Below are 18,915 nucleotides of genomic sequence, written 5' to 3' on the forward strand. Positions count from 1 at the left end.
GCCAAATCATGCACATGTCACAAATGAAGCATGCTAGGAGGCTCAAAGCTTGAAACTAGCATAGACACTTGCACTATAGCTATACAAAGCAAGCCCCAGAAGGCCAAGGACACCTAAAACAGTCCTAAAGCATGTCAAAACAATGCTAAAACATTTATGGAGTATAGCCAAAACAAGCTAGCATGGTAAGCTAAAACATCAAGTAAGCTAGGCCAATGAGCATGGTTACACTACAAGTGTGGGAAGCAAATGAGGGATGCTCTAACCAACCAAAAAAAGAGTTGTATCATGGCAAAATAATACCAAAAACACACTGAAATGGCAGCCCAAAAGCTTAGGCAAGATAGCATACATGTTGGCTCATATTTAAGGCATAAAGCACAACCCTTCCAAAGCATTGAAAGAGTGACACATGTGAGTGTATGACAATGAAACATGCCCTGAAATCACATATCAAATGATGCTAAATCATGCAAATAGCCCAAGCAATGCATGCTAGTGGACTCCAAACACAAGGCTAGTGAGCAAGAATGAACTATGGCTATACAAAGCAAGGCATGCGTGACCAAAACAACTTAAAACAGAGCTTAAGCATGGTAAAACAATAGCAAATACATGCTGAGATAGAGCTAACACAAGCTAGGATTGGAGGCATGAAACATGGAGCATACTAGGCCAACAAAGGAGATTACACTACAAGTGTAAAAACCAAGCAAGAGATGACTCTACCAACCAAAATCAAAGTTAAGGCATGTTAAATAATGACCAAAAACATGCTGAAATGGAAGCAATACATGCTAGAAAGGTGAGCTAAAACCTTAAGCATACAAGGCTAGTTTGCAAGGATTACACTACAAGTGTATAAAGCATGCAAGGGTGGCCTAAACTAAGCCAAAAGAGAGGTATGCCATACTGAAATAAGGCCAAAAATAGGCTGAGATGGAGCCAAAACAAGCTTAACAAACATGCTACTTTGATGAGCTAACAAGGCAAGTAACCAAGATACAAGGAGAGGGAATGACCCCCTCTTATTGGGGACCTCAAAACACACTTTCCACCACTGAAATTCCTCTCAGTTTCATTGGTGAGAAGACCAAAAAGAGGTGGTCCCAATAGCTTAAAAGGATAGCTCAAAGCAAGGAAAAATAAGGCACAAAAGAGGGTAGACCACCCCAACACCAAAGAGGCCTTAAACAAACATTTCAAACACTTGAAAATGAAGCTTTTACAGTTGAAAGTTAGGCCTAAAACATCATGCAAATAGGGCCAAAGACTTAATCAAAAACAAAGCTTTAAGGGGCTAGTTTCTTACCCTTGAAGAACAACTTCAAAGCCGCAACTCCAGCAACCTTTTTGGACCAAAAGCAATCCAAAAACACTAGAACCAGCTTCAAGATGCCTCAGCTCCAAAGCAAAGGTGTTTCACTAGGTGTTTGTGTGCAAAAGTGTGAAGAAATGGCACTTCTGAGCACAAATATGTAGAGAAAGGATGAAGTATAGAGATAGATGATATGTATAGCCCTCAGCCAATTTTTCTGAACCTAAGACAAGAGGGAGGAGGCTCCCTTATATAGAATTTCAAGGTTTAAGATTGTTGAACAAGGTAGGAGCTCCAAGCAATCCCTCCATGCACGTGTATGGAGGATGCTTTCTGTGCCTAACAGCTGGCACAGCTGGAAGGAAAATATCTGCAGAAAGACGCAGAAAAGGTGCCGACCAGTTGAGGTGGTCGGCCGACCACTCCCACTATTCGACCGACCAGAAAAAGTGGTCTGTAAGGTGAACAAGTGGTCGGCAAGGGGGGAAAGCTGGTCTGCACAAAGAGTGGAGGGTGGTGGCATAGCTGCCGACCACTTTAGGTGGTCTAAAGACCACCAAGACCAGCTGACCGACCAGAAAACTGGCTGGCAAGGAAGAAAAGTGGTCTTCAGGGAGAGAAACTGGTCTACACCCCTTATTCCACCCTCCAAGCAAGGAAAACAAGGTTTGGTTCAAAACCAAACCAAAAAGGAAGCAAGACAAAAGTCCGCGGGACAAGGCACACAGCCAAGAGCCCCAAAAACTAGTCTACGGGTGCAAAAAGTGGTCTACAAGAGGGAAAGATGGTCTACAGCCACAAAAGGTGGTCTACAGACCTCTATTTCCTTCTAGACCAAGGCAACAAGGCATGGTCCAAAAACCAGGCCAAGAGGAGAACATTAAGAGGTTCCAAGACAAGGTGCTCGGCCGAAGGCTCCGAAAATCTAAAACTAGCCTACAAGAGGGAAAAGTAGTCTACGACCACAAAAAGTGGTCTACAAGCCTCTCTCTCCCTCCAAGCAAGGTCAACAAGGCATGGTCCACAAACCAAGCCAAAACACAAAGAGTTCAGAGGCCCGAAGGCAAGGCACTCAGCCGAAAATTCCAGAAACCCGAACGAGCACATACATGCACAATCATAGCGCTCAAACGATGTCATCTGAGTCTTAAGGTCGGTCAAAATGGGGTGTCTACAGCTATGTGGGCAAACAATGTAGGTTTCATCACCTTAGGATGTCGAGGTAATAGAACCTAGGAGGCAGTTGTGGGGACATGTTGTGTGAATGACAACACGTGGCCAAAGTGACGCCGAAGTATCAGCCGAGGTGCCACGTGGCTTGGTCACATACCGAGATAATTTCAGCTAGGCCAAAGTTATCTTTGAAGATATCAGAATCCGAAGTGAGCGGAAAAAAGACAAGAGTTCTAGAATGAGGGAGCACCTCAGTGTGGTTATAGATAAAGCTCTTAGAGAGTTTATCTCTATCTAGCTAGGAGTTCAAAATGAGCATTAAGCCAAAGTCCATTAAAGCTAGGCTTCTGCAGGGATCAGGTTAGTACTGGCTATAAGGGTAAGGCACCCACATGGGTCTAAGGTATGTTTTTTATGCCATATCTAATGAGTTAAGCACTATTGGCTATCTTTGAGAGATAATTACTAACTTGATCGTCGGAGTGTCCCCGGGTGGACGAACCACCGCCGAATTCTTATCTTTCTGTGATAGGTTGTTCGGGCTTAATCTATTCTGTCGGTGCTCTCCTACTGAATTTCCCTATTTGATTGTGTGATCAAAAATCAACACCCACAAAAACAAACCCTCTATTTACAGTATTACACAACTTCAAAAAGTAGGTTGAGAAACATCATTTATGCGTCATTTTACAAAAATGCTGGAAAGCTATGCCGTTCTCTAGTGCAGCTAATTTTGTATATATTTTTATTGTTGTTTATAAATATCTAGTGTTTAGTTCCTCCAAAAAAAAAAAAATTGATGGGCTTGTTTGGTTTGTTTTTGGGAGAGTTGTTTTTGAAAAAAAAATTCAAAATTTTGTTTGATTTGTGGTTTTTCTCAAAAAAAATTTCAAAATCATTTTCTCTCTTACACATCAATTAATCACTTTTTCTCTCTTCTCTCTTATTCTCAATCACTTTTTCTCTCACACACATCTACTCAATTACAACAAAATATCAAATCATCCCAAACTCCAAAACTACTTTCAAAATATACAACCAAACAAACCAAAAAAAAATTTAAACTCTCTCCCCAAATTTTTTTTTAAAAATTACTCTCTCAAAAGTAAACCAAACAAACTCATCGGGAAGTTGCTAAAATAAACAATTTATTTATTCATTTAATAAAAATTATCACACCACTTCTCTACTTTTTCATATATTTTTTTATAAAAAATTGAAAAATTACTAGATAAGAAATTTCTAAATGACCACTTGGTCTTTTTTATTTTTTCTTTATTTATTTTTTGTGTGGTACTGATTTTGGTGAGTGTTGACCCCATGGGGTTTAACCGTGAAATATAAGCTGTGTGAATGTGTTTTGGATCAAAAATTTAGATAGGGAGATGGGAGAGAGAGAAAGAAATTTTACTCCTTTTTTTTTTTATATTTTAAATTCTTACTTAAATTTTTTATTCAAATACAATCTGAATAAAAATAATAAGTAAACAAAATTTTATATAAAAATTTATATGGAATGTCACCAAAGTTTAACTTTAAAAATTATGAGAGTGAAGGTTAGAATAAAACGACGACAAATAAACACACCATTCTATCTTAGAACAACACTTCAGGATTATCCAACTTCAAAAAGTGGTTTGAGAGACATTATTTACGCATCATTTTCCATTGAGGAAGATATCCAAATCCATTTACTTCATTTCATATTCATGCCTCTCTTTTTCACGCCATTGATCTCTCTTTTCATATCTACCACGCAACCCACAACCCCCCCTCTTCTCTCTCTCTCTCTCTCAGTATTTATCCATCCAATTATTCCAAACATCGACCAGTCAAACGAAAAAGAAAGTTTTAGTATGTAAAAGAAGATAGAAAATGAGGCAAAAAGATCAGTAGATATTAAAAATCAAAGGGAATATACACAAAAAAATCAGCAGAACTATGCAGAATATGCGAACAGGTGGCTCAAGCCAAACCTAGAACCTTATATACCCGAGGAAGCATAAAATGCTATTCTATCCACTTATAGCAGCAGTGATAAGTATTTACTGAGGGTTCGGTGGTCGGCTATTTGCAGTAGAGACTCTGGAGCCCCATTCAAACAGCCCTTTGCTCGTGTCGTCCTTATGAACAATCACTTCTATGAAGCACAAGCAATCACTCTTCGCACCCATTGCCGTATCAATTGCTTCGATGAGCTCTTCCTCATAGCGCACCTGCAACAATAAGGACAAAAAAAAAGGTTTTGTGATCTCTAATCGTCCCATTTCAGAGTTGATGCATCAAAGCGAATGTGCATTGAGCTTCCCAACTCACCTTAGCTGTCCAGCACTTGCCTTAGTGTAGTTCCAGTTCTTGATCACATTGTAAGGACCATCATGGATCTCAACTTCTATGGTGTATCCCCCATTGTTTATAAGGAAGATGATGGTCCTCTGTTCACATCTCAACATTGTTGACACATCTTGTGCAGTCACCTGTGAAGCATTCACCAAAATGAGTGTTAACACGGACAAATTCAGGAGATAATCAGCAGTGAATCCCATTATTGCAATCCTTAAAAGTATCGAGTCTTTCATATTGTGCATGCAAGGTGATATAAGCTGAAGATGTACAAGCATAGACAGCAATACAACACAACCCTTTAACATAGAGTGGGAAATATTGCAGAGGAAGTCAACAATCTTCCAGAACATTGGGAGTAACTCATACAAATTTAATTTGAATAGGAACAAGCATTCTCTTTCTTTCCCAAATTAGAGATCTATGTCATATTTTTTGAGATAAATAGGAACAGCAGAGAAGTGATTACCAGAATTCATATGAAGTATCATTAGGAAATGTAAATCAAAACACAAAACATGCAGCGGAATAAAATCAACCGATCATACCTCTTTTGATCTAAAACCTCGTGGATAAATCACGTGCTTCCAGAATCTAATCAATCAATCCCAGCAGTGGGGTGATATTACAATGGTGAATATCACCCACACAAACCACAGTGCAAATGGCTTTGATCGTTGTTTCTTGGGAGAGAGTCAGTTTATGGGTAGAAAACAAAACCTACGTTGTTTCTCTCTTGGGTTACCCATAACCATATATCAGATATATATTATATTTATCTCATTTATCCATTTGTTAAATGAGATAATATCTGATATCTATATCATCTATCCATATCATGATATAATAGATATATATCCTGAGTGGCTATCCAAATAGGTTTGAATTCAAATTCAAAAAACCCATTTGGATGAGGTTCAAAAGGTTCTAAGGGTCATGCCACATGGGCGCCCAATTTATAACATCTCCCACTCGGACATGAGTTGGCATGACACTGCCACGTCTCAATCTCAATCTCCCCAAAAATAAACAATCTCATACTAGCCACTGCACCGTGCGACTGCTGAGAACACCTGCATGTGGGAGCTCTATACTAGAAACTCAAAATGAGCCAGCATAGAGACATCAACCCAAAAAGAAAAGAAATAGTGTCTCATATACCCCAGACCCATCTAATTACACCGGTCCAAAAAACATCTCTAATCCCTCAAAAAGAGCATGTTTGACCCTCTCAATTCTTGCAATATATTCACACTCAATTCGCCTCTCATACAGAGCGATGTGAGTTGCCGGCAGTGAATATACAACAGTGGTGTAATACTAGATGATCTTCCCTTTGCCCTCATGCCATTTAGTTTAGGATTGACCGCTTTCCCAGTGATGTCCCTTAAGACCGAATCATACATGACCGCAGGCAACATACCAAAGTAGCAGAACATCAACCCCTTACCTTATGACATAGTCAAAAGTCACAAAAGGGTACATAAATGAAAGTCATATCAATAATGACATGTAAGACTCACACGGTGAGGAAGCAGGGATCCATTCTCTCACCTCATTACTCGGTCGCCAAGCACATATAGTATGAATACATGCTACGTTGGAGTAACTCTTCCATAAAGAGTGACGTCATACTCGATACACCGTACAGATATTAGTCTAGTCGCTTTCTAGCGCCTAACCCGAATTCTCTATTTGCTCGCCTTCTAGGCGCCAAATGAGATCTCGAATCTGGCTAATCATAACAGGCACAACATGGAAAGTGGGTACTAACATCCATGTTTGGTCCTTAACACGACCTCATCTTGGTTATAACCAAGGCGACATACATAGTGGATGATTTAAGCCTCTCTTGGCTCCGAATAAAAATAAACCACCAGTCTCATCCTTGCTCGCTCCCAAGCGCCAAGGGCGATTGCTCGTGTGAGTGAGCCAATCTTGCCTGCTGACATCATCATTTGCTAATCATTATGACACAAACCATAATAGTGTCAACATCCCATCATCTCAAAATAAGTGATCGATTTTAAAAAAAAAAATTGACCACAGCTTGCGCAATTATAGATTCCAAACATAAGCCTTATCAGCACCTCTTGCGATAAGTATATACAACTGAATCCACCATGTGCACCTCACATGAAATGATTTAAGATCACTACCTCTTGCGCAATAACCTCTCTAAAGATATTTTTGGTGACCAATTTGCGTTCATTCTTAATGCGCCCAACTAGCGCAGATGCGCCCAACTAGCGCATTGAATCTTACAAGGAGCAAATTAATATACTTCTAGTAAAGCATTTTATCCACAGTCTAATGAGCAAGGTCAATGTCTAAACAACTCAGTTAACCATTTATCAAAGATAACACTTATCATGCCGAATACGCCCACATAGCGTACTTTAGGCTCCCACAACAAAGAATAGATCATGGAATATAGGTCATCTATTTCTCCCAAAGACAATCTGAGGATTCACTCAAAAACTAAGGCTCTGGCTTTTAACGATAGGTAAGTCAATGGGTTTGTAATTTTTGCATCTAGAATCGTTCTAGGATATTCCTTATGTAAGTCATCGAAGACAAACCGAGAATTTTCCTAAAACAATCCCTAAGGATCGTACATCCGAGCATGTGAATTACATCACCCATGTCCATCATATCTAAAATAGAGGACTGCCCACCCTAGGTGGCGACAACCTTATAAATTCCTGGCTCATAATGACTAAGTAAGGAAAAACTTCTTTTGGACCATTGATCATGCCTCAGTGGTCTTCATCGATCATCGTAGCCCTATCATGGCTTGACGAAATCTAAGAACAACTGTTTGGATAACTGCTTTAGGCTGTAAAAGATTTATTGGAACTAGCAAACTTTTTGCGCTCCTAACTTTTCACCATAAAAGCAGAAGGTAAATCCCTACGGATCTACTTATCCAATTCTCTGATGAGAAATCGGGTCACAATGTCCACAAATCAATGTTCCGAACTTATGTCAATCATAGCCTAAGTCAAAATAACCTCACTCCCCCGGAGGAAGTCTTCTCATGGTCTACACTTTCCTCAGTGGTGCGACCATTCGGTATCTAGCGAGCCTTATGCCTCAACAATGACTATCCAAATTACGCATAACTTTATAACAGTTTTGCGTCATAATGGAAAGTCAACCAAATTATAAAAATGGTTAATCCTCAAAGACTTTGTCTTAAACTGCGCAACATTTGATCCACTTTCTAAAAACAGGGGACTAGAGCCTTTGGCATTATCCTAGGTTCTTTATCATCTTGCGGAGCAATCATGAATGTTTCCCTCTCAATCACCCAGTGATGACGTGGAAAATTTTCACATTTGCTACCACGCAACTAAGAATGTAGAGTATTCTGCTCTAATGGAGTAATCCATTAGTAGGCACATCGCTCCCACTGTCCCTAGGATATTGGAGATTTCTTTCCATTCTCAACTAGGCTACATAAAAGCGCTATGCTTAGAATTCTCTATCTTATAGAGCTCCAAAACTCTATTCACGTCACCTTTACTAAGAAAACTTTATGTGACTTAGTTACACTACCACAAAGCTGCTTACCTATATGCACATGACCCGGAGGGTTTGCATGACCGCATACAATAATGCGCCACACGACCCTTTGTGTTTACAAGACAGCATACAATAATGCGCTATAGAACCCTAGGTCTTAACTTCGCAATCTTATGAGAAGTAGAATAAAGATAAGCTGCTTAATGGTTACAGATCGCCCATAGATGGCTCTCTGCTAACCCATTACTCAAAATGGAGTGTAAAATCTGATATTGAGGGCTCTTAGTTAGGGATATAGGCAACAAACTAGTGCAATTTTCAATTGGGAAATATTTTGCGCCATTATCCACCTAACATTAACAATATTTAATTCCTTATCTCTACTACACGATTGTGTTGTTGAGTACTAGGAATAATCAATTTTCTAAGCATCCATCTCTCTTCACAGAGTTTTCTAAAAATAACTCAAATAGATACTCGCCACCTTGGTCAAAACTAAAAACATGAAAGCTGTTATCTAATTGATCTCGACCTCATATGTGCAATGTCAAAAATCGTCTCAAAACTTTTGACTTATGGGAGATCAAATAGTCTTGACTCAGATGCGTATCGTAATCTATAAATGTGTCGAGATTGAGGCTTAGCTATCATACCCTCACACATATCTAGTCACAAATAACATAGTGGACTAAATGCGCAAATACAAATGACCTTCTACGGCTTTCCTACTTACTTGTGCGCACCCATTGCGAACAAAGTTACATATTACATGAGAGCAGGATGTCATAAGCGAGTGGGCCCGAGAAAGCCTACTCAAACCATCGTGTCATCATCTCATTAATGTGATTAAGTATAATAAGCCACTGGTTCATGACCAATGTCATAAACTAATTCCAATCATCTTAATGTGTGAGTTCTCAAAGACAAGTTTTAAAGGCTTAGGCCCAACTAGGTAATGACTCACGACAAAGTCATATTCACTAGATCATAAAAGGGATGTCATGGAGATATCAAGTGCGCCTAAGTCGCAAATTTAACTAGTAAGTGCTAATCCCCTGCACCTTCAAGTCAATTTTATTCTCCATACACTTTACTGCATCTAGTTGAAAGATGACGATACTCCTCTTGCCATATCTATTTCTCGCTTCATAGTTACTTGTAATTAATTCTACTATCCACAAGAAGGAGAGAATAAGCTATCAACTATGACAGCTCCAAAGTAACTTAAGCACGAATTAGGCTAAAGAGTCTAATTCAACACAATGCTCTCACAAGCGATGCGTCAAATTCTTAGAGTCATTACAACCTTGTCGGCCTTGACCTTTTCATTACTATGCTGTAAAGTTTGCGCTTAGTGGTAAATGTTATTCAAAACGTTAGCCTAGCTAAGGAATTATACAAAGAAGCCCCTCCTCATGTCTCACACTCAAGTGTGGAAACAGTAAGTGTCCAAACTTAGACAAGTTGGCAATGCTAATAGATTTTGCAGCCACTAAGCGCTAATCTTTTCACGTAGTGTTAATAGATTTTGCAGCTACTAAGTGCTAATCTTTTCACGTAGTGTTAATAGATTTTGCAGCTACTAAGTGCTAATCTTTTCACTTCACATGATATTTCAACGCACACTATTATAGTGCATGAAATTTTGCTCCATCCAACTCCCAATAATTGGGTAGAGAGCAAAACACTGCCCATACTGGTTACTCGTCTTACACTTAATGACTAATTTATTTAAGCTCGCATTTCTTGGATGACGTGACTCTTGAATGTTACTTCATCCAATGATGTAACATTATTTACAAGTCAAATTACAAAGTCAATCCGCGCAGCTCATTAGTCAAGATCATATACAGATCTATTGAGGGCTTACTAATTTCATAACTCCAAAACTCGCCAACCAAAACTATGTAGCGTGCCGCTAACTATAGCGCACACATTAGTTTTTATTGTGCCAAACAAGGCAACAAAAACACGACGACTTTGAGTCATGTTTCCTTACTTTGGCTCAATTAAGGTTTAACCTAAAGTCTCCAAGACTTTTGCTCATCTAAAGAATGGGATTAGTTTGTTCACATTTGAACATCTCTACTAAGTTTAGGTCAACCAAATTAACTTCCATAAGCTAAATCAATTTAGAGAGAAATTCACATTGGGATTAATTTGATTAGCATAATATAATTTTGCCGCAAAAATCTAAATTAAATAGTGACAATATTACACAAGTCGCAAGATCGAAAATCCGCTATGCTCGTAATCATCTCTTGCGCCACAAGTGACAATTATCCAAAATTTAGTTTAATTTATGCGCAAAATATTGGTTTTCGGGAGTTAATCTACAAAGATTTCTCTCAACCGAATAACCTCCCACTGACTATGGCATATACAAAGCATGATAAATTCCATACAATAGCATTTTAATGCAAATCTACAAATAACTCATGCTATATTTATTTAATAATGGAATTCTAATAAATAAATAAATAATCATGCTCTTCTAATTACAACATATTACAAACCCAAAAATATGCTGTATTCAATATTCAGATTATGCCATAACAGAAAGTACAAAGATTTCTCTCAACCGAATAACCTCCCACTGACTATGGCATATACAAAGCATGATAAATTCCATACAATAGCATTTTAATGCAAATCTACAAATAACTCATGCTATATTTATTTAATAATGGAATTCTAATAAATAAATAAATAATCATGCTCTTCTAATTACAACATATTACAAACCCAAAAATATGCTGTATTCAATATTCAGATTATGCCATAACAGAAAGTACATCATCCTGAAATTTTCTGGAATTTTCTGGTATTTTCTGGAATTTTAAATAACTAATTAAACACATAAAATTAGAAATAAAAAATCCAGAAACTGATAAACTGAAACAATATTACCAGTAGATAATAAAACCTTTCAGAAGTCTACAATAAATATTTCAGTCCCAGAAAATTATTTATGCAATACCAGAAGCAGTTTAAAGCATAAAACATGAATTATTAACACAGGAAAAATAATTTATATTTTCTGAAAATTTTCAAAATTTTACAGAATGTAGAAAAATTAATTCTGAGTCTAACAGTATAAGCCACGCATAAAACAAATATGTAACGAATAAATTATGGCCAATTAACGCAATTCAGAATTAAAAAACAAACAAACAGAGCGTTAGAGCCAAGCCAGGCGGGAAAAACGGCTCGGCTCGGCTCGCCGCCACTCAGCGCAACTCGGCGCGAGTCGGCTCAAGGAGCGGCTCGGCGCACGGCTCAGCCGCGGCTCGGCGCTCGGCTCCAGCCCGCGGCTTGGCGCTCGGCGCTCGGCTCCAGCACGCGGCGGGCGTGCGAGGCGCGGACGGCGCGCGTGGGTGGACAGCGCCGCTGACGCGCACGTGATGGCGCGTGCAGGCGCGTCTGTTGGGCGTCTGGCGCGTGTGGGCGCGTGTGGGCGCGTGTTGGCGCGTGGGGGAGCGTGGCAGCGGCGTGGTGGCGCGTGAATGCCACGCGCCGCCTTCCAGGGTACTGACTGGTCCGATTTTTGTATTGCCGGACTCCTTTTTTCAAAATAAAACCGTTTATGGTCTTAAAAAAGACATTAATGAACATAAAAAAAATATTTAGGCTCTTAATCTAATCAAAGTAGATTTTTTTTTTTTTTACAAACATTCATGTATATATTGTAAACATGCACATGTAAAAATAAACACATGATTTAAAGGAAACACGAAAATATCCATCAAAGGCTCTGATACCAATGTAAATCAAAACACAAAACATGCAGCGGAATAAAATCAACCGATCATACCTCTTTTGATCTAAAACCTCGTGGATAAATCACGTGCTTCCAGAATCTAATCAATCAATCCCAACAGTGGGGTGATATTACAATGGTGAATATCACCCACACAAACCACAGTGCAAATGGCTTTGATCGTTGTTTCTTGGGAGAGAGTCAGTTTATGGGTAGAAAACAAAACCTACGTTGTTTCTCTCTTGGGTTACCCATAACCATATATCAGATATATATTATATTTATCTCATTTATCCATTTGTTAAATGAGATAATATCTGATATCTATATCATCTATCCATATCATGATATGATAGATATATATCCTGAGTGGCTATCCAAATAGGTTTGAATTCAAATTCAAAAAACCCATTTGGATGAGTTTCAAAAGGTTCTAAGGGTCATGCCACATGGGCGCCCAATTTCTAACAGGAAAATTTACAAGAATCAAAACCATATGAATACAACAAAGATGGATATGTATGCATAAATACCTGAAAGCTACCATCACCAATGCAAGCAATCACTCGCTTATTTTGTGCAGCCTGTGCATATTCAAAAGTTGCACCTACAGCCCAGCCAATTGATCCATATTGCATTTGGAACTCGTACCTGCAAACCCCAATTTCACAATGTTGTTGAATCATATAGTGTAATAAAAAGTAAAAACAAACGCAACATTCTGTCAGCCACATACCCACATCCCTCGGGCAATTTCAGTTTCTGGCAATTAAACCAAGAGTCCCCAGTCTCAGCAATCACAGCACTGTCACTTGACAGAATCTTCTGAATGTGGTGGAACAGAACATTGACCTTTAAGGGCTCGTTAGGCTCACACTTGAGAGGATGTCCCTCGGGAACATAGATCCTATGGTAAGGCAGTTGCATTGCGCTTAAGCCGCTTTGACAGAGCTCTCAACAAATCCTTCATCGTAACACACCCAAACGCAGGCCCATTTCTAATCACCACAATTTCAGGCTGCACGATGATCACCTTCTCTCTCTTCAGAAGCAGAGAGTACCCAACAGAGCTGTAGTCATTGAAAATGGGTCCTGCAAACAAGTAAGCATCGGCAGATTCGACAATTTCTGCACAGAAGGCGGTGCTCACGACACCCCAGTAAGTCCCAATGAAATGGGGATGGTTCTCCAGCACAAGTCCTTTCACTGATGGCATCACGGCAACTGGATAGCCACAGGCATCGGCTAATTCAACAAATGCATCAGAAGCGTTTGCCACTCGTAGATTCGGCCCAGCCACCAACACTGGCTTCACTGCCTTGTTCAAGAACTCTGCTGCTTCTTCCACTGCAACCTCCAAATCCATCTGATTACTCAATCTGTACACCATTAAAATCAAAATCAATATAAATTGAACCAAAATTTATCATTCATACAAGTACACACTCACCACTACATACATGCACATATCTATTCTACTATACAAAGCACACAACTCATAACTTTGTCACGCTTTTTTCTATTCCAAAAATACCAATAAAATTAGTAAATGCTAAAAAGGTCAAAAATTTCTCACTTGCAAAAGTTAGTAGGTGTAAACACTTTCTTCGTCACGCTTTTTTTATTTTCTAAAAATAGTCATAGCAGTTGATGAGTTTGAAAACTGCATTTCACAAAATCAAACTATTCAAATAATTAAATCTTATGAAAATAAAGATCTTCTAACACACATCACTAGTATTTAAATATATATATATATATTTGACAAAATCAAATTATGGAAATTGTACCTGGGAGAGATTGAAAATGGAACTGGCTCGCGGCTAAAAGTGGGATGTGTAATTGCTGGCAAGTTACAGCTAACACTGATATAGACAGGTTTGCTTTCTTTCAATGCGGTTGATATCGCGTTATTGATCAGTTAATGTGCATCCTCCAAGTTATTCACAACTGCCTAATTGCATCACAGTCCACAATTCACTCAAAAACATTCACTTCAACTCACAACATACATACACATCCACACACACATTTATACAAACAGATCTCACTCAATTGGTATTCGATCAAGCAAAACTTGCCTTGATTTTGAAACTCAAAAATAAGATATTTTCGAAAAAAATCTATAAAAAAAAATTTTTTAAAAAAATTACTAAAAAAAATCAGTACATTTTCTTTCTTTTTTCAAAAAAAAAATAAAGAAGAAATTTTAAGTAGATTTAAAAAACACACAAAAATGCAAAAACAGCCTTGAAAAACTAAACTCTACAGACCTAGTAGCAAGTAACGGTTTGAAAGCAGCGAAGCTCTTGACTGAAATCAGGTAGTCCGATGCTGTGATGAAGAATTCTATTAGTTCCATAATCATTCGAATTAGGACCGCCGACGATACAGATAATAGGGAGATTCTCACTGTAAGCTCCGGCGATGGCGTTGATGACGCTGATGCAAGACTAAGTGCTTGTTTGGTAGAACTTGTTTTCAGCTTAAATCCACTTATAGCTTAAAATAAGTGATTTTGAAGTGTTTGGTATAGCTTTTTAGAGATGGACTATAGCTTATTTTAAGTGATTTTCAGCTTAAATCTCTAAGTTTGGTGAGAGGTGCTTATGAAAACAGCTTAAACGGGTAGCTAAATTTTGAGGGACCTAATGACTTAAATGCCCCTCATATACTTCAAATATTACCAAAAAACCAAATATATAAATCTATAACAAAACACTATTCACTTCTTCACAGAGAGAGAGAAAGAGAGAAGGGGGGCGATTTCCGGTGGTCTCACTCTCCCTCTTCACAATCTGAACTGCAGCCATCACTCTCCCTCTTCATGATGATCGTGATGTTGTTTCTAGAACCAAACCCTAACCTTCACTCTCCCTCTTCACAATCTGAACTGCAGCCCCTTCCTCTACCTCACCCCCACCCCGATTGCCATCTGTCGCGACTGTGTCTCTGTCGCCTCCTTCAACTCCAGAATGCAACACAGACGTAGACTTCCCCTTCTCGCTGCTCTCCCCTTCTCATTACTTCTGAAGACATCGCCCCGCCGTTGCAGACCATCACCCCCACATCGCAGCAACCCATTTCTGTTTTGTCGCCATCTCGCCATCGTGTTACAGCAACCATTTCTGTTCACAACTACACCAAATAGGTTACCAGCTTATGTTCATAGTTGTAAGTTATAATCTGTTAAGCTATAATCTATAATCACTTTCCAACAGCTCTACCAAACGGGGCCTAAATTTTATTTAGTCATTATATTGACTACATGATATGATGATATGAATTAGACATTTGGCAAGATTATAATTTTTTATTTTTTATTATAATTAATTCGTAAATAAAGAAGAGTATTTTCTAAATATTCTATTTTAGTGAGAAAGTGAAATCATTATTAAATAAGAAAATTGGTTCTTTTTGACATTCAGACTACTAATCAATTATTTTGAATTCAATGTATTTCAAATACAAAAATGTTTGGGACCTCTAATTAGAGGTGCCACTAGTGATGTAGCAGTGGGTCCCACCCACTGTCACTGTTTTTTTTTTTTTTTTCACCTCATGAGGTGTGTTTCGAGCCTCTAAATTAAAGGTCTCTAGCATCACTGTTTCAAATAGGGTTAAAAGAGAGAAATTTTTTTCCGCTAATATTATTATCAAATTTATGTTCAATTAATTTTGGGTCACTCGAAAGTTTTACATAACTGATTCAAGTTTGTTATTTATTTTCTGAAATATGTTATCATTTGTGAAAATCATGATTTTGAATTATGAAAGTTGTTATATGCATAATTCCATAAAATTAATTTACAGCTCAGGCCTCCGACGGTGAAAGTGATGACGCAGGCGCCGATGCCTCGAGACCGAGCGAAGCCGTCGGCGGCGTAGCCGGCGTTGAGCTCATTGCAGCAGCCGATAAGGTTGAGGCCGGGCTCGACCAGGAGGTGGTCGATGAGAGTGAGGTTGAAGTCGCCGGGAATGGAGAAGACATCGGAGACGCCGATCTGAACGAGGTAGCGGCCGAGGTGGCGGCCGAGGGTAGAGACGAAGCCATTGTGAGGTAGAGTTCTGATGACGTCGGTGGAAGGGATGGTGGAGGGTTCGACTGGTCCGATCGTAGTGTCTATTGCAGATGATGATAATGAAATAGAAGCACACAAATATATATAGAGTTCTAAGAGGAAACCAGGAGGTTTTGTCGTTTGTGGTTTGGAGAAGACCTTTTGAGAAAGCGATGGGTTGTGTGTGATCTTATTGCAAATATTATTATTAAAATTACTTTAAAAAGGTGGTTTTAGAATAAACTAGAAATGCGATATCCAAAAATTAACCGGTGGTGTTATACATATAGCATCTGGACCCAACCGTATACCGATTTATATAATGGCAAAGAATTGATTACACACTAGGTATAACCCATGCCTAAGGCACGATCAACAATTTTTTTTATTATCACATCACATCTGTTACGAAATTCAATTGTAACAAACTAATTTAAAATGATAATATTATTTTAATTTATAACGTCAATGATAAGAAGTTGAAATTATTTCTATATATTGAACTGACAAAAATATTCATAAATCTCGAATATTAAGCTTCAAAAATAAAGTCCAAAAAAAGAATTTTATATTTCAGTGTAACATAAGCAAAGAATCTAAAAAGATTTGCTAAAATTTAAGTCTAAATAGTAAATTTTATAATTTGATCCATGTTAAAATGACACATGTATAACAAACATTCAATAAAAAAAAATATTACTGAATTAGTGTCATAACTGGTAACCGTTTTGCCTTATCAGATTTCAATATTTTTTTTTTTTGAGCGGATGAATGAATACTTTCATACAAAAGAGTAATAATCCTAGCTAGCCAAAAATAAAACATTAATCATCCAATTTAGAATGAGAGCCAACCAATGGCACATATAGAGTGTATTAACATCTCATATGTTCTTAAACTCACTGTCAAATAAAATCACATAATAAAAAGATCTCTACTGAATCACAAAAAATAGAGACCTCATGTCTCCGAACAATTTGATTACATGTCTAACACATATTTTCTATATTTAAGCAAGCAAAAAAAAAAAAATGTGGCAGAATAACTGTTGAAATTTGAACTTGATGACAAAATAGTGCCGCATTAGATAACATTTACCCAACAATTCCTTTTTTTCAAATAAAATGTTAGAGAGGAGTCAAACAACTCTGACATGTCACCAAAATGTTTTACAAAATTGACTCAACTTGAGAGATTGTAGGTTGCAACACTTGGTCTCTAATCTTACCCTTCTAGCGAATGACTCGTGCCAAAAAATACTTGCATACATTTTGATTTCTTCCAAAGCCAACTATCCTTCGAATAACATATAAAAAACTCCAATGATTTAGTAATTCTATATGTTTCAATATTTTAATATGAAGTTTATAACTATAAAAATTACCACCTCCTGGAATTGTCCATATACACATAGTGACATAGGGTAAAAAAATCCTTTAGCCTTCTAACAATTTAACAAATTAAAATGACAAAATCAAAGTCTAAAAATCTAAAATAGCACACAATAATCAAACAGAAAAATTACTCATGCCTACGATACTTCTAAATTGAACATTGCTAGCAAAACTAATTAACGGTACCTACTTAATTAATAATATAGCTAAATACGCCATAAGTAATTTCTTGCAATACATCCAAGCTCTCTAATAAAACTATCTGAACAAAGTTGAAAACTGCCTAAAATTGCCAAGTGAACCTTGAAAGATAAATAACTCAAGTATTGAAATAACCTATTATCTCATACTCTTAGCACTTGTAGTATTTTCAAGCTCATTGTGCCAAAATAGAGATCTCATGTCTCGAGCAATTTGATTACATGTCTGACACTTATTTTCTATATTTAACCAAGCACCGCAAAAAAAAAAATGACAAAATAAAAATTAAAATTTAAAAAATTGAATATGATCACAAAATAGTGCTGCATTAGATAACATTTACCTAACTATCTATTTTTTTTCAAATAAAATGTTAGAGAAAAGTCAAATAAACAATTCCTTTTTTTTGAATAAAATGTTAAAGAGGAGTCGAACAACTCTGACATGTCACCAAAATATTTTATAAAATTGACTTAACTTGATAATCCCTTATACCGAATGACTCGTGTCTAAAAATACTTGCCTAAAAATACCACCTAGTGAAATTGTCCATACACAAATAGTGATATAGGATAAAAAAATTCCTTTAGCCTTCTAACAATTTGACAAATTAAAATGACAAAATCAGAGTGTAAAAATCTAAAGTACCGTACAATAATCAAAATAGAAAATTACTCATGCTTACGATACTCCTAAATTGAACATTGCTAGAAAAACTAATTAGCGGTGCCTACTTAATTAATAGCACAGCTAAATATGCCATAAATAACTTCTTGTAATACATCCAAGCTCTCTAATGAAACTATGTGAACAAAGTTGATATCTGTCTGAAACTGCCAAATGAACCTTGAAAGATAAATAACTCAAGCATTGAAATAGCACATTATCTCATACTCTTAGCACTTGTAGCACATTCAAACTTACTATGTTAAAAAAAAAAGGACACAAAGTAAAACAAAAAATAAACCCAACAAAAGTAACATAATAGCCAAATTTATTAGATTGATGTAATTGAGAATTAATTAATATTGAAAAGAGATAAGCAATTCAAAACCAACTTCTATATGCGACCAATAGACGTTTTAGCTTAAGTGACATTGTCATATAAAGCTGCCTTGCTTTAGAACTATGTTCACC

General features: G+C 37.4%; 1 pseudogene; it reads right to left on the minus strand.

The window, feature by feature from the left end:
* Nucleotides 1-4,514: 4,514 nt before the first annotated feature.
* Nucleotides 4,515-18,915, minus strand: part of LOC145800285 (pyruvate decarboxylase 1-like) — a 47,910-nt pseudogene continuing 33,509 nt past the window's right edge.

The sequence above is a fragment of the Camellia sinensis genome, chromosome 10 (genome assembly GCF_055761805.1).
Source record: "Camellia sinensis isolate YWXY chromosome 10, ASM5576180v1, whole genome shotgun sequence".
Lineage (NCBI taxonomy): Eukaryota > Viridiplantae > Streptophyta > Magnoliopsida > Ericales > Theaceae > Camellia > Camellia sinensis.